Source organism: Anser brachyrhynchus, assembly GCF_964034855.1.
Source record: "Anser brachyrhynchus genome assembly, chromosome: 14".
NCBI lineage: Eukaryota > Metazoa > Chordata > Aves > Anseriformes > Anatidae > Anser > Anser brachyrhynchus.
This window is the reverse complement of record NC_137709.1, coordinates 18,414,979-18,440,384: the sequence shown is the minus strand read 5'-3', so window position 1 is coordinate 18,440,384 and position 25,406 is coordinate 18,414,979. Positions and strand designations below refer to the sequence as shown.

Sequence of the window (25,406 nt, the reverse complement as noted above, 5' to 3'; positions counted from 1 at the left end):
TGTGAAGCAAAACGGATACTAATCAAACAGACTAAGCAGAAATAAGGTGAAAAAGAAGTATTGAGTGACTGCTGTGAGCAATAGCAAGCAGAGTTTGAGGAACAAATGATTATAAGACAAACCAGATCAAAGCCAGAGATGCACAAAGAATGGAACAAAGTAGTGGTGGGCAGAAAATCCATCCTACTGATGTAATACCAGATGGACCAAACTAGTAACAGCACAAAGCCCTGATAAACTGGAAAAAAAGATGAAGTCATGAGACTTTGTTTGATCTCTCAAAGTAGGCAGATATCATCTGTATTTCTGAGGTGACATGATGCTCAGATGGAATGAGAAATTTCTAAGAGGCAAGAAACATCGCTTTTTTTCCCAACTGAAAAGAAAAAAAAAAAAATCAAAGATCTCTGAATCACAACCCTCGTGCCTCTAACAAACTCACTCTTCTTCTAGATGCTACGAGTTTTGAGTAGCAAACAAGTTACCTTAGGATGAGAGGGGAAGCAAACATAGCAAAACTATTTTTGGTAAGAAAGAGGACAAAGTATGCAAGAGTATGCAAACTAACGGAGTGATATATTCCAAATGGGTTGGACTATCTTAACTATGTTTATGCTCAAATATTAACCGTGACCAAATTTTCCTTACACTCGTAACAAACAGATGATTCTGTCTATATTCAGAGGGAATGCGTTTTCTGGACTGTTTGTCAATATCCAGCAGAAAAGCCTGGGATTTTCTGTGTACACCAGCTGTAGTCTTCTAGCACAGGCTCTAGCCGGCAGCCGTCATGCACTCATGTTTCAACCTACAAACTAGAGCTAACGGGCTCTAGTTAAAAAAATATTTGTTTGTTTGTTTTTTTTCCCCATCAGAAAAAGTTACTATGAAATAAATATCCTGGAATGACGCCAGCACAGGGTGGGACACAGACTGCATATTAATTAACACCCTAAACAAAAGCACCACCTTCACTCAGTACTTCTGTCACACTAGGCAGTGCCCAAACTTGTTAATTTTGTTAAATTTGTTGCCCAAATTTGTTAAACCCATCTTACATGATAACATATAAGAAGGAAGCTCATTTCTTCTACTTTTCTCCTTTATTTAGGAAGAAAAGAAAAATCCCCCACCACTCCCTCCCAGTCCAGGACCCATTGCACAGTTCTATTTCTAGTTTGCATTTTGAAAAGCAAGAACCTTCATCCTTATCTCAAGAGCCAGAGCTGCAAACAACAGGCAGGAGTAGAGGGCTACAGCAGCTCGCTACAGCTAGCAAAGCCTTTCCAAAGGCATGAAATCCGTAGAAGCACGATACTGCCTTATTCACAAAGGGGGCACTACACAGATTTATGAACTTCACAGTCCCAAGAGAAGCTCTCACCCACCTCTCCTGGAGTATTGCTTTCATTTTCCTCTCAGGATCAGCTTCCTTGGCCCCTCTCTCCCTGTGACCATTTGCTCTGTACATCTGAACAGACTGCTCAATTTATATGTTACTTTTCAACCAACGTAACAGATCCCCCTTCCTCCCAGATAGCCAATGCCTCCTCCTCTTCACATTCAAAGGTTCTGACCACCACCACTTCTTGAAACGCATTCATCTTCCTGCCTAGCGCATGTTTCCAGGCAGTAAATATTCAGTGAAAGCATTTCTGAAGACTTTTGCACTCACCTTCTAAGACCCAGACGAGAGACTAAGGAAATGCTATATCCCAGCAGCAGAACCATTGCCAGGCGTTACTTATTTCACACGTTAGAAGTGTGAATGAGGAGGGGCCTATGACTTGTCATGCTCCAGGAGGTCAAATACTTAGTAAAAAGCCCTACCGCCTTTACATCACACAACAACGCTGACAATCATGTCAGTCACCATACATCAGAGCTCCCTGCATAGCTATCAAGGTCCTTTTACCAGGATTTTAGTTAGACCCCTAGGTATCTCACCAATCATTCAAGCTCCTGAAATTTAATATCTAGTGAGCAGCTTATGTTAATGTAAACAACACTCTGCCTTCTCAGCCATACTCCAAGCAGGTTGGTTGGTTGCTATTATTATTTATTTCATCTGTGGGTTTTGTGTTTTGTTGTTTTATTGCTGTGGTTTTTGTTGTCATTTGAAAGAGTGCAGCTGAAGGGCTGAAAAGGGAAAATAAAATCAGAATATCTATAAATAGTGAAGCAATGCCTGGGTACTCAGAGAACATTTCACATTGGGTTTTATTTGGTAGACTTATAATGTGGTACACAACTGATCATCCTGGTACTGAATATCAGCACCAAGATTTGACAAGATAAGGACACATATTGGCCCTACAATGTGGAAGTACAGCAAGGATTTGCCCACTGCAGATTATGAGAAATGGTATGGATAGAACTGGTTTTCACACCCTTCACGAAAAGCAGGCAAAACTGGTGGGGCTTCTCCTGATTACTCAGGCACAATAACACCTGCAGGCCAGTGAGGACTGACACTCAGATCAGTACCGAAGATATCAGGTGATACCACGTGTTCACATGGTTCACAATCAACTTCCAGAGTTACCAAAAGGAGACAAACAAGTGAGTATGTTATCCTGTCCTTTTAATTGAGAAAAGGACATGCTACATGAGTGTCATAGCCAGACCCCACCACAAAGCAAAGGGAATGCATTAATATTGGCTGTTACTCTATCCTTCACAGAAGTAAGCGTGCCTAGATAAAGAAACCTAAATTAACAGGTAAAAAATTTATAAGGTGCTTAATCTTCGAGAGACATGGAACACTAGGCATGTTTTCCAAGGGTGGTTATAAAATAGCTGTAAATGTCACAGCCTAATGAACAATCAGAAGCCCAACATTTCTACAGAATAACCACATCAACAGTACACAAACGGAGGTGGTTAGCCTGCAGGCCAACAGGAAAACAGCTTAAAAACATGCACCCATCACTCACATCTTTGAGAGGCTGCCAGAAGATCCAGTCATTGCATTGCTTTCGATAAGGAACATTTTTCAAGTCACACAGTGAATAAAGCAGACTTCTTCAGCTACCTTGCTCAAAAAACAACACTGATTTCACAAGCTACTTAGGATAATGATGGAAAAAGCTGCCTAGGCAGAGACAAGATGCCTCAGCTTACGCTATGTTAAAGAAAATTGTAATCTGTCATATTCAGCAAAAAAGATCATGCTATTTAGGACACTTCTGTAGTCACATCTTCTAGACAACCTGCATAATTTGTAACAAGGCCAAAAAGGTGCAGAAGTCTTTCTAAAATGATGCTCAACCAGAACTTGTGCTCAATGTCAGGTTTGATCATAATGAATACTTTCTGGTACTGCAGTCTGAGAAATCCGAGTTATATTCACTGTTTCTTGGTCAAACTGACATCAGCTCCACGGCTAAAACTGCAGAGTAGCCCTGGCTACAAATACTAATTACTCCAAAGTATCAGAGATCAAACCCTACCTCACCTTCGAAGAAAGGGGAGCAGGTTAGCAGCATTAAGCCCCTCATTCTATGACAGAGCACAGGTGATGGACATCAAGAGATCGTTTGCTTTGCTACAGTATATTTTCCTCACAACTATTCTACCTGTTTTCCCAGATTCTATTAATCAAAATACCATGACAATCCTACAGCCTTGTACTGATATAAAGATCCTTTCTACTGCATCAGCACTTCTATTTAATGTATTTTTAATTCAGAGTATAATATGAAATCATTTGGGAAAGCCATGATCAGCTTTTATCTTTTCTGTGAATAATTAGAAACTTGGCAACAAAGGACCCTCTCTCTGGATTGACATGCATTCGAGTGTCAAAACATCTGCATTTTTGCCAAGGGGCTTAGTAGTATTCTGTTCATTGCGTTTCTGTTTTTCCAAGCTATAAAAGAAAGTGAACTTTCAGGGAAGATTCCAGGCCTAGCCTTCTTTTAACCATGCCCATTTGCCAGTGCAATACAGCAGATTTGTTTGTCTTCCCAAGAAGTGACATGCCTATCATACAACTATAATAATAACCCTGACACAGAGACAAAGACAGAAATAGCTACCAGGTGCCAAACTTAAGTTTATAGAAGGCATTCAGAAAGCCCATAAGTCACAATCAATTCTGCTGATTTCAGGTCAGCCTGCAGGCAACTGCTGTTCCATGGGAAGCAGCTACTCCTCGCAGACATCACCAAGCCACAGCACAGCTCCCAGAGCATGCCGCATACTTCTGACATGTTTGAGTGGCACCTACGCTGACTGCACTGCTGCTCAGCAGTACAGTATTTGACATCCCACGTGCTCCACCTCTGGTATCAGAAGTAGCAGCGATTTGTTGCTGATGCACAAACAGCCAAAAGACTGTTAGGGGATGCAACAACAGATCATCAGCTTGTGTACACACAGGAGCGAGCTGTTATCCATGTCCTAACTGCCCTCTTGGTGAGGAAGTTCTTCACAAGTGACCTGTGGCTGGACAGACTTAGGTTGTGCTGCCTCCAGCACTCCCTTGACAATTTGAGTGCTTGAAAAGCCTAGAATTGTCACTGAAGATAACAGATGAGATGGAGCAGGGGACTTCATAGTTTGAGTAAGAAACCGAAGTTAAGCAAAAAGATCTGCTGCCCTGAGTCAGTGTCAAAGCTGAAGGAACACACAAGCTCCTAGCTCTGCATTGAGTTCCCTGAGTAAGTGTCCCTGTCTGTAGAGCTGGAACTGAAAACAACAGAGGTGCTGAACTTACGCCCTTGCATGTTTCTGTCCTTTTAAATTGAGAGAAATACTTGGATTTAAAGCTACTATCTGGCAAAGCTTAATCCCCTAGGTCCCTCCAACTCCTCTGTACACAAGCTGTACAAGTGCAATGTAAGAGAAATGCTATTCTCTGAATTAATTACCACCTTGAACAAACAAATTAAGTGAAGGGGAAAACTCAAGGAGAAAGTATACAAAAAAAAAAAAAAGAAAAGAAGGAAATTAAACTTTGTTTCAGCTCAGTCATGAAGTGGAACCAAGATCTTTCACAGCACAGGCATGCCTAGTATGAAGCCAGAGAAACCAGTAACTGGCCCTAAATTGTCAAAATTGCAACTGCTAAGGCCAATAAAGCTTGATTCTTAATTTTGCAACATGGACAGAGGCATCATGTCATTTCTAGATCTAAAACAGTGTTTAACTGCAGCTGTCTAACAATAAATTTAAAAAAATGAAAAAAAAAGAAATCCCAAATGATTGAATTTTTCATCTACTGGTTCTTGCAAATCAATTGGAAAGCAACTTGCCTAGGCTTGTGTTTGATGGGGGAGAAGAGCTGAAAGCAAATTGGACGAAAGAAAGAAAGAAAGAAAGAAAGAAAGAAAGAAAGAAAGAAAGAAAGAAAGAAAGAAAGAAAGAAAGAAAGAAAGAAAGAAAGAAAGAAAGAAAGAAAGAAAAGAAAGAAAAGAAAGAAAAGAAAGAAAAGAAAGAAAAGAAAGAAAAGAAAGAAAAGAAAGAAAAGAAAGAAAAGAAAGAAAGAAAACTGATTTCTAATAAGATCTGCAACAGTAACCACAAGAAAGGAACAACAAACATTTTCTCACATTTGTCTGTAACAGTAAATTACTTCAGCTAAAGTAAATCTGTAAGCTGTTCAGCTAGGAGCTCTGATCCTCATTTACTGAGATGAAGATTGACTTGCTCTTTTAAGTACATGACAACATCCTGTCTTAATCAATAATAAAGAGGCTGGGATTTGAGAGTTCACATTCTCTGCTCCTTACGTGGAGCGTGGAGTTTGGATAAAAGAAAATGTGAATGCTTTATGCCCTTTTTCTAATTTAAAGTAATGAGACTTCATTTTTTCCCCGATTGCCACAAGAATAGTGATGTGCTCTAGTTTTCTCTGAGAAAATTGTCCGAACCACAGTTACCAGATAAACACCGTATTGAACACACAAAACTCACATGGTAGGACAAAACTCATCCAAGCTTCTCCCAAGTATTAGTGGACAAAAAGGACCCAAAAAGTTCAAGTCAAGTCTCTGAAGGCTGTCCAACCAGTTGTACATGCACACCTCCCACATCTTTACTACATTTTAACTTAGTATTCCCTTGAGAACTCAAAATTCCTACTCTGCAGACACATACCATCCTGGAGAAAATATCCTTGGCCTGGAAACAGTCAGTTTTGTCAGCAGGCTACTAAATGGCCAAGCCTGAAAATGTTCCCTTAAATGTCTTCACAATTTCCTCTTTCCTGGAGAAAATAGATTAAAAAAAACAGCATTGCACATGGATAGGAAGTTATCCCTTGACACCACCAACATGCAGGACCTACTCATGCATACAAGGAAAGCAGTGAAAGCACGTTTGGTTGGCTTATTTGGGTGGGGGGGTTTGTTCACCCGCTCTCCACCCTTCATAGGACAGTTCCTATTACAAAGATACTGAAGATCAGGAATAGTTTAAAACAGCTGTCCATGCAAAGAACACAAAAGAAAAAAGAAAAAAAAAAAGAAAAAAGAAAAAAACTTCTCTTCAGTGTTGCATAGGAAAAATCTTTTTATTTGTTCTTTCATGATAGCATGCAGGAATACCGAGGACATAACTTCAATAATATGGGGCTGTTTTATACAATGCAAATAGATAAGCTATTTCTTCGCTTAAGATACATCAGATATAAAGCTTCCCCCCACCCTTTGGGAGAAGGCTACGTTTTGAATAATAATTTCTTAGGTGGTTACAGAACAATAAGTCTAAACATTCCTAAAAGTACTTATAACCTTTCAAATTACTGTGAAAAATGTTGGGAATGCTTCTACAGCTCGGGTAGAACATAGCAACTGTTCAACAGACACAAGAAGAGACACAAAAAATAACAACCCCGTAAATTATATGGATACCTGAGGCAAGAAGAATGAAATTACCAAAGCTAGGATTTGATCATAGTACAAAGATGCTCCTGTTGGCAAATGTGTCATGATTAACAGTGGTCTAAGGGTCATTGCTTTCAGCACCGGTAGCTTAAAATGCAGTGCAAGATGAGAGAAGAGAACTGCAATTGCAAATGCTGGCAGTTACCTGAACAAAAATGGGGGGAAGGAAGTACATTGCATTGGGTTATTGTGAGTGTCCTCATTTAGTACAGAATTCAGAAGTCCAAAGATTAAATGTTATAGGCAGACATCGTTTTTGGCATCTGCATATTTTTAAGTGCAACCAAGCAGAAACAATTTTTCAAATCTCAAGTGTCTGACCTATTCTGACAGATAATGTTGTTCAAAACTATCTAAATGGCAAAAGCTATTTAAATGGGGTGCAATATTTAAAACTGTGAAAAGGCACTAGTGGTTGTTTTTTGGTTTCTTTGTGTGTTTCTGGTTGTTAAAAAATGAGAGAATTCTATGAGAATTCATCATGTCCCTTTGCGTCTTAAACTACATCCACTTCAGTACAAGCTAGTCCAAATTTCACTGCTTTTCTTCTCACCTTCCTCTAATGTTGCCTTCCTACTTCCTCATACATTTACACTTTCAAAAAAGCTCTGTCAATCTCTCCTGTCTACCCTCTACAGCCACTTAAGCCTAATTTATTACCTGATTGTATTAGCATAAAATGCTTGGAATTCAAGACATTAAAATCTCAAGAAGACATGCATAGAAGTCAAAGAACTTTTCTCCCTTCCACAATTTAATGTGTTTTAATGTGGTTTATATCTTAGAGCATGCTTAAGACAAATACTTCCTAAACATAATTAGAAACCCGTTTTCAAACTTCTTTTACTAATAAGCCTTAAAGCTGAAATTTTTCCACAGTGATACTTCTCTGATAAGGAATTGCATTTCAACCTCTGTAGAAACAAAACATGCCAAGTCATTTATTGTTGCATTTTCACTTTTGAGTGCTAAGATTACCAGCAGGCCCAATACTCTCCTCAGCAGCTTCATTGAACATAAAAGTACCTCCTTTCAGATTAATGATCTTCACCTAAATTGTAGATTAAAAGGATAAACCTGAACTGACATAATCTAGTGTAATTTTTGCTGTTGATTCAGTTCAGCTTTCAGCAAAATTACTGCAAATTTGCACTTAGTTATCAAAGCAAAATTTCATTCAATATCTTTTACTGAAGTCAAATGAAAACTCACATTTCCAAAGACACTCATGCTTACATTCCACAAATTTACTAGGTCAGCATTCCTCCTATTCTTGCTGATAACTTTTTCATTATCAACTTCTCACAAAATGCATATACATGTATACAAACTGTACATTCAGCCTGTAGGTAAGCAACCAACTTGTGCTCCCTCAGCTATCTTCAGCATAAGAGACACACAAGCCTGAAAAAGAAGTGCTTACTGATACAGTCTCATGTACTAAGTTCTACAGCGAAGGAGTTTTACCTTCCATTGCAATTACCAGCAGTTTCAAGAACATACCTCCTAACCACATTATAATATACAGAACCTTTCCTTAGTTTCTGATTATGCATTGGTCCCAAGAGCCTTCTTATTTCTAATTCTTTCCCAAACCCCCTGTAATATTTTGAGTTACTTATTTCTGTAGTTACTAGGCATCGATTTGTACACTTGTCTTACCACCTAGACTTCAAAGCTCTAGAAAGTAAACATGGAATTTATCACACATCTTACTACTTTTACTACTGAAATAATGAAACCCTTTATAAGTTATTAATTTTATTGTAAAAGTTTATTATACTATGTCTTCTGGAAAAGCCATTCAAAACAAAACTATGCAGTCAATTTCCCAATAGAACAAAGCATTCATACTAATTAGCAAGTTAATGTTCAATTAGATTTAACAAAAATACTGCTGGGATCTTGGAAAGAGCCATAATCCTGATGGCCCTTTATTATTAGAATGATACCATACAACAAGTCCTACTACCAATACCACCTCAGACTATAAGAGCCCGAAGAACAAATGACTTTTCCTGAGATTTGTGCTTCCTACAATCCCTACAGCTCCCTGGGGAGCCATGTCAATTATACCATCATCAATGCAAATGGCATTAAAGAGTCTCTGCAACAGACAGACTGCTAATGCTGATCAGAGGTGCCAGTGTGCAGCACATCTCTTCCAAAAGCTTTTTAACCTGTTGGGTGTCTAGTCAGTTGGTTCTAATCTTGTCATTTTGTGACAGGCCACTGGTCCCTCTCTGCCTTTGTCAGTCAAAATCAACCACTACAAACAACCAATTTTCCACCATCAGCAGTGTGGAATGCAGTAGTGGCAGCAAAATGATAAACTCCTGTATAGAGTGTGTGATAATGTGCAGTCTGCCGGCTTTCTTGCTTGATAGGTTCTTCTTATTAAGATAAAGTGTTTTCCAAAAAACTACTCTAAACAGATAATTAATAAAATAAAGGAGTGTTGGAGAATGGAAACACTTAATACTACTGTATGCAGCTTGAGTAGGAAACGAAACTTGACCTGAAATTTAATTATCAGTAGTCTCTAAATGAATAAATAAGAAAAATGTCACATGCTCATTTTTCCTTGGCATTTTATCTACGTACTGCTGATGCTACACTCATCACATAATAGAGTTTGGGGTTGGGGGTGAAGATGCAGAGCATAACTGAAGTAGCCATACAAATCAAAAGAGAACTGTCATACTAGGGAAGAAACTGGCATGTCAATTTGAAAGCAAATGAGAACCCAGCAAGCCATCTCACTGCAAATAAATTCATATGTGATATTTCACATTTGTATACCCAGGAAAGCCAAAGAAATTCCAGGTTTACTGTCCTTTTCAGTGATGAGAAATTGTGATGTCTAATCCAAAAGTTAAATTCCTTTTTCCCTGATCAAAATTATCTATCACCTGGCAAACTAACAATTTTTGAATAATGTAGTTCAGGTTGAACTAACACTAGAAGTTACTTTCTAATTTGCTTGTACATTAAACCTATAAATATTTTTCCAAATATTGTTTCTAATACTGATTCACAAATGGACAATGGAACAGTCATTTGGTAAACCATACAGCTCTTCACAAGAGAAGGAAGAACAAAAAGTACAAATATTGAAATCAGAAATGAAGGGAACAGGCAGAATAATCGTTTAAGCCTTCAGACTTAAGAAAAGTAGAAAGAGGCTTGTGAACTGTGTGCTGTTAGGAGATATGCAGAGAAAGCAAATACCTGATTTCAACACCAGCTTTTTATGGAATGACTTCTCTTTTCACTTGAGTTTTAGCCATGCTTAGGGGTATCTGTAGGCTGTTCAGGCTAGATGAAGTTTGGGGAACAAAGGAGAGGGGAAACTGCAATCCAAATATAGTACAAGTGTTATGTATGAGATGGGGTACGAAGTCCTATTTGGGATTATCTTGCTCTTAATTGTCAATACCATTAAGAAATGAGTTCTTTTTTATTTCGAGGACCGTAAAATCTTTATGGTGACACTGGAGTTCGACGAAAATAGAAGACTGCATGGCAATGTGAAGGTCCCAGGGGATAATTTCTCTTACCGAAAGTCTTCCCTCTCTTCTGAATCCATTTCCCAGTCCACAGTCTTTCACAATACATGACTACAGGTGCTAGTGTGCCTTCTCCACTTAGCACATCTATGAGCAGAAGTTTATGCAATTTTCTGGAAACAAGCTGTAAGCCATTTTTACTTACCAGCAAGCAGAGCTAGTTGATCAAGTAGATAATATTTTAAAATTTCATGCCTTGTAAGAACTCAATATGCATCATTTTCATAGCTCTTAAAAGGACAGTCACCTTTTGGAAGAAAGGAATTCTGTCCTTCTAGAAAATAACGCATTTTGCACCATGAACTGAACACACCACCATTTCAGGCTTTGGAACGAGCTCCTCTGTTTCCAGCACTCAAGTCTGACAACCCCATGCACCAGTAATGGAGACACTCCCCTGATCAAAGAGTATGAGTGTCAAGTGCTGTACTTCCCACACAGCAGAAGACAACTTTCAAATGAACATGAAGTTCACAAGGCATTCTGACCCGCACCCTCCAAAATGGTAAACTTTCAAACTCCCTTGGAGTACACGTACTGCTCAGCTGACTATATCTCAAAATAAGACATGGTTCTTTCATTCAACACCAGACAGCAGTGGTCACTGCTGGCAGCGTTACACACCGCCCAGTTTTCACTCAGATGTTCAGTTGGAGAGAGATGCCAGGGTGGCCTCACTTGGACCTTCCCATCCCACCCAAGCAGATGGAGCCAGGACAGCTCCTCAGGCAGTGCACGTCAGTAGCAGGGATCCCAAGTCCCATCAAGCACAACTGTACAAAACAAAAGCTGCTTTGCCCTAAGTGTGGTAGCCTCCCTACTTTCCCTGGCTGTGAGTTGTCACACACTTCAGGAGCACTCTGTACTTTTAATGGCCAGCTCTCCGGGCATACACATCCCTTGTCTGCAATTAGGCTGATTGCTTTATGGATTTCTACACCTTAGAGAAATATTTTTCATCCCCCACAAAGGATTTGCACAGAATATGACACCATTCATTAAAGAGTCTGTTTTATGTGTATGCACCAATAGAATATTTGATGTTACTAAATTCAAAGTTAATTTGGGGAGTTTTTAGTGTATCTGTATAGAATTTCTAAAGCAGTTTCATGTCTTTACCTTTGTTGTAAATAAAGAAAATAAGTTGCATTTGTACCCAGCTGTCCAATCTATATTATTATATTTATAAACACGGGCGATTATTCCACAATCAAATCGATTTTTCAAAAGCCAAAACACAAACATTTCACCAGAAGATATGTGACCTGAACTTCTCATTCCACTGTGGAACAGGAATCACTACTGCAGATAGTTTCTTTTAAGTTAGCAAGATGATCCCTATTTTTAATTTGATATTTTGGTAAATGTTTGTATTGATCTCAGTCTTCCAAGTACCCTTGAAAGCTTCTGTGCAACAGTGGTAGGCTGATTCTCCATCTCGCTTTCATGCCACTTGAGTGGATTCTAATTCAATGAAGAAAATGATATTTGGCAGCAAATGACAAAAGATGCCGTTTGGCATCATATTCTGATTTTAAACAGAAGCTATTGGAAGCCTTAAAATAATCCTTTGTCTTACCCTATGGTTTCTGAAATACAGGTCAAATTTGTTTCCCACTCTAATACTGGAGAGAAGAAGCCAGCATATTAAAACATCATTTTCTGTAGATTAGAAGAATATTGATTAAATGAATTTGGGCAAAGTTCAAAATACTGCAGGGTAATACATCTGAATATTAAGATCCTGTACATTGTCAGGAGAAGTTAAAGGCAGAGTTAATGTGATTCATTGACTGATGGTGGTGAGTTTAGTAAATTCATACACGTTCAAAGTCCAGTGTAAACTCAAAACAGTATTTGATTAACCTATGGTTATGCCATGACAGTGTTTAGATCAGACCATTTTACTTGTGCTTTTTTCTAGGCCAAATAAACAGTAACCCTATCTCAGTTGACCTGTAGTACCCTTGAGTACAAGTACTATTTTCAGACTTCTCCCAGCCATTTACTACCCTGTTAACCCTGCTCTCACCTCAGCGAGGGTCAGTTGTATTGCAATTTCTTCTAATAGCTTTAATCATGCTTCCAGACTGAAAAATGCTCAACAGAGCAGAACAAGGAATACAGGCACTTTGAATAACTTCAGGAAAGAAAAAAAAAATTATACACTCCTTTAATAAGCTTCTGAGCATTGTTTATTTTGCAGATACATTATCCCTAAGGTGAAAGAATTTCAGAAGATCTAGAAACAAAGCCCATAATGAAGCGTCCACAAGGAAAACTTTTTGTTGGGGGATCCCTTATTTAGTTGAGTACACAATCAGAACTAGGGAAAAGCCTACTGGCATTTAATGCTTTAAAGCAGCACTAGTTCTTACTTACATTTGCTTCTAGCAATCAAGGAGCTTATCAGGAAGAGAGATGAAGAACAGAGTGATAACACACCTCCCAAATTTGCTCTGGGACTCCAGGGAAGGATCCAACATTAGGTGCTGAAGTGCCAGCAGGCACTACTGCCTTACACCTCTTAATATCCACACAGCGCATTGCAGGCACAGGGTAGAGGTTTTAACATCTATATTTGGCCAACAAACTTAACATTGTGGAAGTTAAATCATTTAAAAACCAGTACTGGAATTTGGTGCTGATCACAGGGGTCTCAAGTTCTGACCAGAAACATCATCTCGGACCTTTTCAGTTCAAGCTTTCACTGAAACTGCCATATCCTGAAGACTTCACTTCATCAAAAGCTTCTTAATCAGCTCCTTCTCAGCAGTTATGCACTTAGGTTCACAAATGCAGATTTTTTTTTGATGTTGCTATTCCATACAGCTTCAGAAGAATACCCCTATTTCATTCAAGTAGCTCAAGACCCTCCTGTTAGCATGACTCTGCACAGCTGCCTAGTAATTCAGCGCACACACTTCAGCATAATGTATTTTCACACTAAAGGGTGAAAAATGAGAGCCTGGCAGTTGCTGTTTGAATATACAGGAGAGAAGATTTATTTCTGTTAGCTCACAAAATATCAAGAGAATAGATTTAAAAATTTAAACATCACAAAATAAGCAGAAGGAACTCTGACTGACTGACTGACAGTTCAGACTCGCCAAATATCCTTTCACTTCTGGTGCAAAGTTATAGAGCTGGGATGGCTTGCAGCTCAGGAAGCATCCAGATCCAATATTGCAGTAATCCACTGACTCATAAAACAATATAAAAATAAGTAAACCTAACAAACACTCTAAGAGGTGAGCACCTACAAATAACGGGTCCCAACTGCATCTCACCTCCCTGGGGTATGAGACAGGAGCTGTTTTCTGTTTAAAAGAAATCCACAGTTGCACAGGAATGTTTTCTGACTGCTTCTGCATTGAAAACCCTTGCTCTACTGCTTTGCATTCAAAATAGGCTGAAGAGGATTCATCTACTCAGAAGTCTGTCCAAGAGTACTGAGGAGAGGTCCCTCAGGATCATCTCCTGAAATTACTTCTTCTGAATACTAACCAAAAAGCCTGGCTCAAATGCAGACGGCATAACAGGGCATTGAAAGGAGACCTGGAATAACTGCAGAGGGACGCAGCTTTGCACTTTTTGCACTTGTTCCCATGTTCTTACATATTCACCCACTTCATAGCAAGAGCCTGTCTGTTCCTGTCTCTCAGGAAAAGCGCTATGAAGTCTACAAACTGTTCTTAAACCAAACAGCACGCTTAAGTTCTATCATTCTTCACAGAATATCATCAAAAAGACACAAACAGAACACTGCAACCCATGCACTTACAGAGCCTGAGCCAGAGGGAGCTCTCAGAAGTTCTATTTGAAAGTACTGAAATGATTGTTCAAGGAAACAAAGCAAAGCAGCAGAGGCACAGAGGGCAGGCAGGCACAGTCCAACCCTGGGAAAGAGCCAGCACTGGAGCTGGGCAGGAGTCCAGCAGTTCGTGATATTCCTACGCTTTGACTTTTGCCTCAAAAGACTTTGTCCTCAGCCCAACTCCCACTGCTGCCAGCCTTTTCACCGATTTCAGCAAAAGATTGAGTGGCCTCACAGCCGAAGTCTCAGACCTGCTGGATGCATGGTGACTTCAGCTGCAGTTGTAAATGCTCAGCAGCACACATCTGGAAGAATAAGTCCTCAGCACACAGAATGATTCTGCACTGACCACGTGATTGCCCTAAAGAATTCACAGAATCATCCAATTATTTCCATATGGAAGAGCACCCCAAGACACACAGTCTGGGGGTGAGAACTTGAGCGAAGCACTCATGGAAACTAAGTGCAGACTGGGCTTACAGGAGGATAGCTCACATTTACTGGTTTGTTTCAGAGGTTTCTGAAAATAATTATGCATCCAATTAAGTTATTTTCTATAAACAGAAGCGCATTATGAATGGGAAGATAAACATTTCCACTACACTGACCTTAAAAGCTAAAGTAATTCTGGATGGCCTGCTGCAAAAGCTGTTCTCTTTTCCTGGCTTACGTGTAAAGTAACTCATGGCTTACATTTTCTTCCCCATTCAAAGATGGCTGCCTTTTATTGAGATTCATATTTCCATTAAAACACACACACAAACATGCATTTACTGCTTAAAAGGTATGTATACAGTATTTGGTTTGCATATATGCATCACACAGTGATCACTGTCAGTTTTTTCCCCTTAAAATATTATTTTTATTACCTGATTATTTACATAAGATTATGTAGGGGACCATCCAGTACATGAAATTCCTATAATTCCTATAAATGAAATATAAATAAATTCCTATGAAATTCCTATAAATTCCTATAACGGGTATACCGTTTCAGACTTCCTCAACATACCAGCAGTTCTTTGTCCTAAGAGTTTGTTTGGGGGTGGGGGGGGGGGGGGGGAAGGGGGAAGAGAGAGACTCTACATCTTCCTTTCTAAATCCCTTTATTCTGCCCATCAAGAGTAGTCTTGTATTTCCAAATTAAATGCTGCAATAAGTTATAGTGGAGTAGTTCTCTGGAGTACTTGATGCAATCTACTGGCTTTCAGTGCTGTTTCAGATGAGTCATGAGAGTGACTCATGTCCTCATTAATTATGAAAAATCAAAAACTAGGGTACAGGCACAGGGATTGCTGAGTAGAAGTAGAAACATCACTTTTACCAAAGAAATACAAACCATGTTTCTGATGAAACATACTGAATGAGTATTTAAGGAGTCACAAAAAAAAAAAAAAAAACCAACACCATTTTAATTCAGCCATAGTCAATTTTTGACTAATTATCAGCTATTCCAGATGTGAATTCTTGCATTATTCTCTAGTCAATGCCTGGTACAGTGATGACCACAGGTACTTAGAAGAAGGATTGGATCACAGACCTAAGCGTTATAAAGATCCAGGCTGGCTCCTGGGATGTTCCTAACATCTTCACAGAGAAGAAATGAATGCAAGTGTCCAAAATGGTTTACTTGGGTAAATTCTCCACTATTCATGGCCAACTTACGCTGTTGCAAACTGTGTGCCAGTACTGCCAGTGTACTGGCATGTTGCTACTTAGCAAACAAGCAGCAATTTAAAAAAAAAAAAAAAAAACACACAGCTGGATCATGCTCACTAAAAGCCCTGAGACTATTTCGGTTGGCTAGTTATTCGTCTGATTGCTTTCCACTTGCTCCTTAGACATTAGCTGCTACCCAATTTGTCATAGTAGATGTTGATGTTGCCTTTCCTTCTCTTCAGGAGTTTTTGAATACTTTCTAACAAAATTAGTGCTGTCTTCTTCAAAATAAGCTGAAAACACATTTCCTGAATTATTTTTTCCCCCAGTAGGAACTGGAACAGTCAGTGGGTGCACACAAGTGAAGAAAATCACAAACTTCTTTGAACTTGCTGCAGGCCTCAAGCCTTTTATGTCATGGCAATGATCATGAAGACAGCCTCTACAAGCTTTCCTCTTTCAACACAAACCATGTCCCATGCCACAATTAAATGAAGTCAGATGCAAAAGCAGCAGAGGCTAGAAATGCGGAAACTCAGATGCGTGTTACTCTGAAAGAGAATGGAAGAGCACACAGAGTAACTGAATAAACCATACATTCTGCCCTCACCAGACAATACAAAAAGCATCGGTCATACATACAGTAATCTGACATTACCTAGAAAGAACATTTGCCAACAATAATTCTTTCCTATTAATTTTCTGTGCAATCCATTACAGTAAATGCTATCACCTTTGAGCCAGCTACAGGTTTTTAACCTTCCAAGATGTCTGGGAACACAAACAAAACAGTTTTCTTGAGTAGCACTGATTGCCATGTATTTTAAGATATTTTGAATGGAAACATGAGGAAAATAGCTTCTACATGCATAACGTGTAAGCTGGTTTACAGGAAGCAAAGAATGAATTAAAAAGGGAGAAATGACACATACAAAAGTAATAGAAGCAACCTTAATTTTGTTGCAATAAATATTGCCATGGGAATTTTACCTTCAAATTCAAATAATTTTACCAAAAATTCAAATAATGCCATGGGAGTTTTATGTCCAAAGTACAGGCTCCCCTCCTACAAACCCCTGCAGGACACAGAATGTGGTGCGAGGCTTACTGGGCATGAGACATTCACAAACTTCTTGATAAATGTTGAATAGAAGATCAGCAAGCAAAGCGCTACCCGGCTTTAAATTTAAATTTAAAAACAAGGGAGGGTGTAGCTCAAAGATGCCCAAGAAAAGCACAGCCAAGAATCGAGCCTTCCTAATTTCTCCATGTCTGCTGCAGTTCCTCGGACCTGCACACACGCTAGATGCAGATCAGCTGGTAGTCTGGTGTAAAGGCAGACTAGGAACTGCTTCCCGAAGCTTGGGATAAGTTGTATTTCACAGTTTTAGCCTCAAACCACAATGCATTACAACGTAACAAGCACACGGTAAGGCAAGAGCAAATACTTAATTAATCAGTTCAGGTCTTCTGTTTTTTTTCTGTTTTCTTTGCCTTTGTAATTACAGGTGGAAGAGTTAACGAATCCACAGAGCTCAGTAGAACTGAGCAGAGGGAAAGTCTGTCTCTTCCCGCTCTCTTTCCAAGAAGGGGTTTCCATATTCCAGTCTCCAACCCGCTGCACGAGCCTGCATGGATGTGCAGCCAAGAGGCACAAGCCGGTGTGCGGTGCGCATGGGGCAGACTGTGCCTCCCACACTATTTTCGGCCCAGTAAGGAATGAGTGGCAGCGTTGCTATAACCCACGCATTTCTCATAAGGAGAAGGTCCAACCTGTCTGGAGACATACAGGTGCCAGAATGGCAGCTTCAAAACATAGGGTATATTTGTACTGAGAATAAATTCCCACACAGGAGTGCAAAGTGCAATGAAAACAGCTAACTTTCTCCTCTTTCTCCTTCCACACACTGTAAAGGCAGTAGCCACACATTGCAGCACAACACATAGCCTGCACATGGCCCTCTAACAGATTACAGGCAACCTCCCATTTTCCTTATCCCGTCAAATGTTTGCTGCCTATGCACACAGGAAAGCATGTTGTTACAATTGTCAGCCTGGTTTTATGCAGATTTAATTTAGATTTCTAACTCTAAGATCCATCCGTTCCATCGCTTACAACACATAGAAAGCAGCAAGTACTATTCCATGATATGCTGAGTCTTCTTTATCATATCAGCAGATAAACCCAACAACAGAAAATTCAACTAGAAAAAGAATTAAATTGTGTACAAGCAAAACTAATACACTTGGTGTTTTGTTGTTTTGCTTTTTTATTGTGTTAGTTTTTTCCCCCCACCCGGGACTAAAAGCCCTGCCTACCAGTTACTGCTGACAGCTGCGGTTCGTGCTCCCTGGCAACCCGCAGCCCGTAACTCTAGCTCACCACGTCTCCTCACCCAGGGACCAGACATCTTTCACATGGTGTCAGCCAAGCAGTCAGGAAACTCTCACAGCTCTGTAGTGGTGTCAGCAGGCACACAAATATAAATGCCCACCAGTGACAATTCAGCAGTAGATGTGCTTGCACAGGAGTTGCTCTTTCCACGTCATTCAATAGATCTGTGGAGTCTTTTGTAGAAAAAACATAATGCGCTCTTACACGTGACTACTGGTTTGTAACTGCAGGGTTTCCAGACTCAGTGGAGCACAAGCACAACAAGTTTCACTAAACATGGGCAGATATAGTTAAAAACACATCATAACAAGTTTCTTGAAACCATAATACCCAGTTACATAATTCATTCTGTAGTTCTATTACTCATCCCACTAGGCTAATCCTTCTGCCATCTCCACAAGATACCTGCATAGTTATGATCTCAACTGCTGTAGTAACTGCTGCAAAAATCAGGTCACTAGATGCCAAATCAAGAGGTCCTTAATTGATAGGGATTTTACACTTCTGAAGATATCACTCATTAATACACCTATATGAACAGATCTCTCAAAAATCTCTCCCTGTTCAGTACTGAAAGCCAATTAAGGAAACACAACAGGTCTGTTAAGGCATGGGAAGGGGTAGGTATTCATCTAATACCTCCATAAGTGCTGCTGCAAGGCAGCCACATGAAGATGTAATAACTAGCAGTATGCTATTTAAGTACATACAAACAGAGTTGGCAGGTACTGAACTAGGCAGTAAAGTTAAACAACATGCATGGAAAACAGTCGTTAAGCAAAAAGTTTCATCACTGTAAAACCTGACCATCTCCTGAAAACACAGCAAACTTTAAAGGCAGATTTGCCAACTCTGCTTGTCAAGTGATAGCATTTTCTTCCCTTCAGCAAGTTGTCTTGCTTCTGTTCGGAACTTGAAAATCATTCTAGTGGGAGGTTAAGTTGAAACTCCTTTTTATAAAAATATCTCCCTTCACAGTCTTTCCTGGTATTTCTCAGTTCTCAATTTAAAAAAGTAATTCTACAACACATTCACTGAAACACCTAATATAAATATACCAAAGCTCACAGTCTTTAATGAGTGTTACATTAAAAATGAACAAGGACTATAAAAATCATGTGCCACTACTGCCCTCATTCGGGAGAAATCTGAATCTGACATTCTCTTTCTTGTAAGACCGTGGTTTTCCACACAATTACTTTTATCAGTAGTTTTGATATTAACGATCTGAGCATACACACTGTCCTTTATACTTCATTTCAACTTGAAGTATCCTCTCACAACAAGGTAGTTTTCTATTAGATCTATGAACAAAACAGGGAGAAAAGGCTGCCAGTGCACTAAAACAAAAACAAAATAAGAAGCCCACAGCATTTGGTTAGACACAAGTGATCACAAGCACCTGACAAAGTGCTGAATCTGTTTATACACAAATGCAAGTACCATATACACAATGGAACAACAACAACAACAAAAATCCAAGCTGAAAACAGCTCAGATTCAGATGACTAAGATCTTTTAAGTCAGAAAAAGCAGAGAAGTAGAGGGATAAATTACGAGGAAGAATTGGTTGTCCATAATTTTAAAGAAATTGATGCATCACAAACAATAAGGAGCCAATTCAATTTACAGGAGCAGAAGAAATCTAATAGACTCAGCCCACTCTGACACAGAAAAAGCATAACAATCAACAACAGAAACACTGATGAAATACTGCTTTGCTCTCCCTTTTTAAGTGAGAGTAGATGGCAGTACTATCAAAATCATATTGCATTTTAACCACAAAAAAAATCGTGTGTTAAAATTTGATTTATAGACAAACCACTTGAAATGACTCAGTTCCACAAAACATACATTTGTATAGAGCATTCCATGATATGAAGGTGGATTTCTAAGCACTCCTAAACAAGCTGGAGTCATGCTAATATTTAAAGATGGCAAACTAGAAATACAGGGTGGTAAGTCTAAATCAATCCTTAGTAATATCACAAAATATTTGCCATTTTTTCCTATATCAATGCCCTACCCATTCAGGCCACTTCACATGAAAGCCGAGTAAATCATCCCTTTCAAACTGGTAGCCCAGTCTCTAAAACAGGCAGCAGACTGTAAGACTCACAAGCTAAATTTTAAGAGCTTTGTTTTCAGTGCTGCTTTCTACAGAATTCAGCTTTGCCTTAGAACTTGTAAGGGGGAAGGCTACGCAGAGAGAAGTCAGTGAGATTGCTAAGACACATTTCCAATATAAAATAAATAAATAAATAAAATCATTGGTGCATTTTTATTGAGCACCGCCAGCAGCTTTGTCCAGCTGTGAGCGAGTTGCAGGGCACTTATCCCCACTATATAATTACTGACTACTTTTATGGTTATTTGAGCCTGAGCAAAGTAATGTGAAAAAGACCAATGACCAAAAAGCTTTTAATCCCAAATACTGTAATTTAAGACAACTGTGCCAAAAATAAGTAGGGACACATATGGGCTTCTGGGCAGGGTAAGGTTGGCGCTAAGGGGACTGCAGCAAGCTCTTCCCATCACCAATTTTCAGAGGGCCTCTACAAGCTGTTTATTTAAAAACAAAACTAAAAAGTAACATACTACCTTTGCCCCCCTCTGGGATCTGCTTTCCAAATGGGCAGCACCACCTGAACAGCACAACAGGGCTCATGTTTGCCTCAGAGACCATGCTGTCACTCCAGCTTTGTCTGACATTTTACATTCACACATGAAGAAACGATGACTATTTCTGGACTGCAAAATACTGTCTGAAGGACAGATAGATTATATACCATGCATTCTAAAGTGGCAGGTTGCTATGGTTTCCCACTGCAAGAACAAAATTCTCCTCATTAGGTTATCTAAAGATCTCCTCTACTAAACCAAAATTGTCCATCAGGGAAGCAGACTGTCCTTTAATTATAGCTCTCTCCTTGTGAAAATCAGTCCATGTGCTCCTACAACAGCTTTTGAAAAGGATGCAGCCCCGCATAGGAAGTGAAATGTCCTAATGCTTCATGTTACAGGCCATGTACTAACCACTGGGTTCCCACAATAGCAGGGACACTGACTTGCAAGTTGCAGCCCTCTAAATCTATGGTAAGTAAAAAGATATTTATCTCTTGCTTGTTAAAACTACTACCTGAACTACTCAACTCATTTGTCTGAACTACTTAATTCACTTAGTTGGTAAAGCACAATGGCAATTACAATCAACTAGTAGACCCTCTTACCTTGAAAAAACTAATAAACAGGAAGCAAACTGTTTTCTCTTAAAACCCATGTATCACTGCTTACCAGGGCACATAAAGAGCTAGATATTGTAGTCTGACATGAATTAATCTTCTATATATTCTGATGATTTATGTGCCAATTTTCAGAGTGTGACAGAGCTCCACTTTTGAGAGAAACAGCAGCAAGAATTATTGGAGTACGGGGTTCAGCAAGATATGGGGCTGGCTTGGAGACTTTCCCTTCCGTGAAAAGGCTCTCATTGGATCTAACCCTTAAAGATACTGTTCCACTATCACTTGAATCCAAAATGTCAGGAAAAATAATAGGTTTGAGTTGAATCTGCTTTCCAAGCTCACTTGCCATGCTAGTGCTAAAGCTAGGCCAAGAAGCCACTCATATGCAACTAGGGACAACAGCCAAAACATGAGATTGAAAAAGCATGGACACATACTCCCAGCCCTTTAAAGTTAAAGGGAATAAAAAGGAATTTGCATTAGAACTGTTAAGCAGTTACATTTCTCAATCAAAAAGCTTAAAATAACTTGACCATGGAATTCATTATTCATTACTATATCTTAGTTAACAGCTCTTGAGGTTGGATGGAACTAGAGTTAGAACGAAATAGCTTAAGCCATAACTATTACTCTGTAGTGAAACCAAGATGCTATTTAGTATAAAACACTGGCCTAAGGATTAGGTCCTATGGGTGTAGAGAACGGTCAGTTCTGAACCGAGGTGAGTGAAATATGGGAAACCTAACCCAGTATTTCAATTTTTCTTTTCCTAATCTTTGTGACAAAAACAATAAATGAATTCCACTGAATGATAGTGCCACTGTTATATTTCTGTGGGGGGATGCCTTCAGTAGGCAACATTTTCAGCAATTTTTACTGTGTACTACATGATCCATCTATGATTTGCCACTCAAAACCAAGGACACTTGTCTACTCTGTCTCTTTGGGTTCATAAACCAAGCATGGAATAAACAATCCCCATAAGGTAAGCATAAGGTATTGTTTTCAGGGAACTCTTTTCAAACATTTTCAGGTCCCTGAGCTATCAATTGGTCTTTCAAGTTATATTCACATAAGGTTTATTTAAAGGCACTTTTTTTTTTTTGTAAAGACATTACTGAATTCAATGACGCTGCATCCTAATACTTTTTTCTTAACAAATCTGTTGGACTGAAACATAACTAATGGCTTCAAGGTGGCAGAAAAGGTCAAATCATCTTATATAAGGTTCTGTAGTGCTGGAAGCGAGGAGCACAGCAACCACTCTCCACCAAGAGAAGGAAAGACTAAACAAGCTTCCTCTTCCCAGCTTGCTGGTGGATATGTGGGCTCAAAATCAAAAGGGAGAGGCAGATTTTGGATTCAGTTACTCAGTAATTGTCATTACATCCCACTAGAGGGGAGCGTCATTCAGTCCTTAACTGTGTCATTAGCCCTTGTAAGTAACTAGCCGAGTAAACACACTGCCTACCTTGGTCCCAACACCAGCTCTCCAGTGCGTCCCTGGGAGTGAAATCGTTTTAGACTTGTAATGAGCATTCATGTAACCTGAAGCTCTGTTAGCTCTTCTCGTGCCTTACTGACCCATCCCATTGGCACTGGCAGATCCAACAAGCCTGTTAAACCACCTACTTTTAACCTGTCAGAGACAGTACAGGACCTCTCTGCAATTTAGATAAAACCAAAGTTGACAGCAAATCTCAGCAACCCTGCAAATTTGATAGCTCAGTTTCACTACTGTGTAATTGATTTGGGCCCAGTTTTGGATAGACAGAAACATTTTATTATCACAATTGCACTACTGTCATCCTTCTAAAAAGTAAAAACAACATCACACAAACTAGGAATAGACAAAGCCTGGAAAATAGCTTCTACCCTATTTGCCAAGTCTTTTCCTAGTACGAAGAATAGAAAATGTCAGGCAGTTTAAGTTTTTGCATTTTTATCCTAACTTACTTAAACTTTCTCATAGGAAAAACACAATTATTTCAGAACATACTGCTCAATGTCTCCCTTTAACTGATAGGAATACTGAAGTTCAAATTCATTGCACAATTGACTAAAATTCCTCAAATTTACTTCCCCACACCAAAGTAGTAGAAGGCATGCCATCATTCTCTGATGGGACCTAACCTCAGACACAAGCACGACAAGTTACAGAAATCACAGGACAGCAACAGAAAGAAGGGAGGTGATGCCCGTCCAGGAAGGTGGTTACAGGTAAGGATGATGGTGCAAGGCACCAGCCTTTGGCTGTGATGTAACAGTGGAACGCAACACTTGGCTGTTAAAAAAGCCTTAAATAAAATATTTGGGGACTCTTAAAATAAATCCATGTTACAATCTCTTTCAGATAAAAAAAAAATCGAGTAGTCTGATGTTTCCATACACATTTGGAGGACCTCTATCAGTTAAGAGTATCTCAATTTCTCACTTAGGACCTCTATCAGTTAAGAGTATCTCAATTTCTCACTTCTTCATAAAAAGGGAACAATAATATGGTGCATGTATATTTGTAGGATTGAGAGTACCTAAGCAGTTGAACTTCCACTGTTAGTTCAACACTAAAATAAATTAAGACTCTTTTGCACTAAGAAAGTCACAAGCCCAAAGAAAAAGAAAAGACACTATTCCACAAACTCTAAACCTCATGTCAAGTTACCAGCAATTCCACAACTCTATGTTCTATTTAGAGAGTACTTCCCTTAGTTTCAATATCCCAGCAAACAAATTCATTGGTGTCCCATGAAAAACAGTGAATACTGTTCCTCAGGCACATTCTTCCTCCTGTCAGGATTTTGTGGACTTGTGGATTTTATTTGCTTTTAATCAAACCATAGTAGTTGTTTATTATTTATTTTCTGCACATAGCAAAGCTTTTCCATACTGTAACCAATCCCTATGCTCTGCATCCTTTCTAGTTGCACTCTGCCTTTGTCAAGATGGAGTCTGCATTATTATGGGTCTCAGCGTTCAAAGATACGGGCAGTAGATTAATTTATTCAATGTTACACTAACATTTACAATTTAGTTCTCAATTCTTTCTCAAATTATTCCCAATATTCTGTATGCTGTGAGTACTGCTTAATTTTCAATGGACCTTTCTCAGACAGATTAGCCTAAGTTTTTCCTTTCCAAACTCAGCAAATTTAGCATTTTCTATCTACAAATTTGGGATTATCATTCATGCCCTCCCTTCATCCTGCTCCTGGTTCATTTATCAATGCAAACTCATCTGCTACTTTGTCAAAACAACAGTTTGCAGTCAAAACTTGTTTTTATCATCATGAAGAAAACTATGAATTGGTTGCAAATTTACCAGCCCATTATTCACTTCTGTTTCCAGATCATTTATGATCATCTCAAATATACATGCACCATACAACTCTGCTGGACTTTGCTCATAAGCTTCCTGAAAAGTGAAAAATGACCATTTTCCTTTCTATTGGCTGGTAATTAATCATAAAAGGTTCATTCTCTAAGGACAAACACACCTATCAGAAGACCCAATATTCTTGCCTGTGGTAATAAATGCCATCAAATCCTTTTCAGAATTCAACATCTTTGAACAAGTCCAGAAAAAGAGCACTAATAAGCTTGAGGAGCGGTGATTTACCTGCTATGGAAGCCATGTGAACTCTTCCTTCATTTTCATTTCACTGCTGACTAGTTCTAGCCTTCCCAGAAACTTTAAACAAATAAACCAACAAGTACATTTGCCAGTTTTGGTGTATTTGGTCTTGAGGCTGATTTACGTAATAGACTGCAAAACACAGATAGCAAATTATCAGCTTCCTGAGTTACTTTAGTCTCAAAAGGAAATGCTGTCTA

At 39.1% G+C, this 25,406-nt stretch overlaps 1 protein-coding gene across 14 annotated transcripts in view; it reads right to left on the bottom strand.

Annotated features, from left to right (window-relative positions):
* The window catches only part of LOC308177538 (uncharacterized protein), a gene marked incomplete at its 5' end in the record, with an annotated part of 322,880 nt that overhangs the window by 284,728 nt on the left and 12,746 nt on the right, over positions 1-25,406 (bottom strand). For 4 of the 14 annotated variants that reach the window (XR_013939216.1, XR_013939217.1, XR_013939218.1 and 1 more), the window contains one exon: positions 1,676-2,573. The exons of 4 other annotated variants lie outside the window; for them this stretch is intronic. 6 more of the 14 variants (XR_013939221.1, XR_013939222.1, XR_013939213.1 and 3 more) reach the window with 5 other exon arrangements.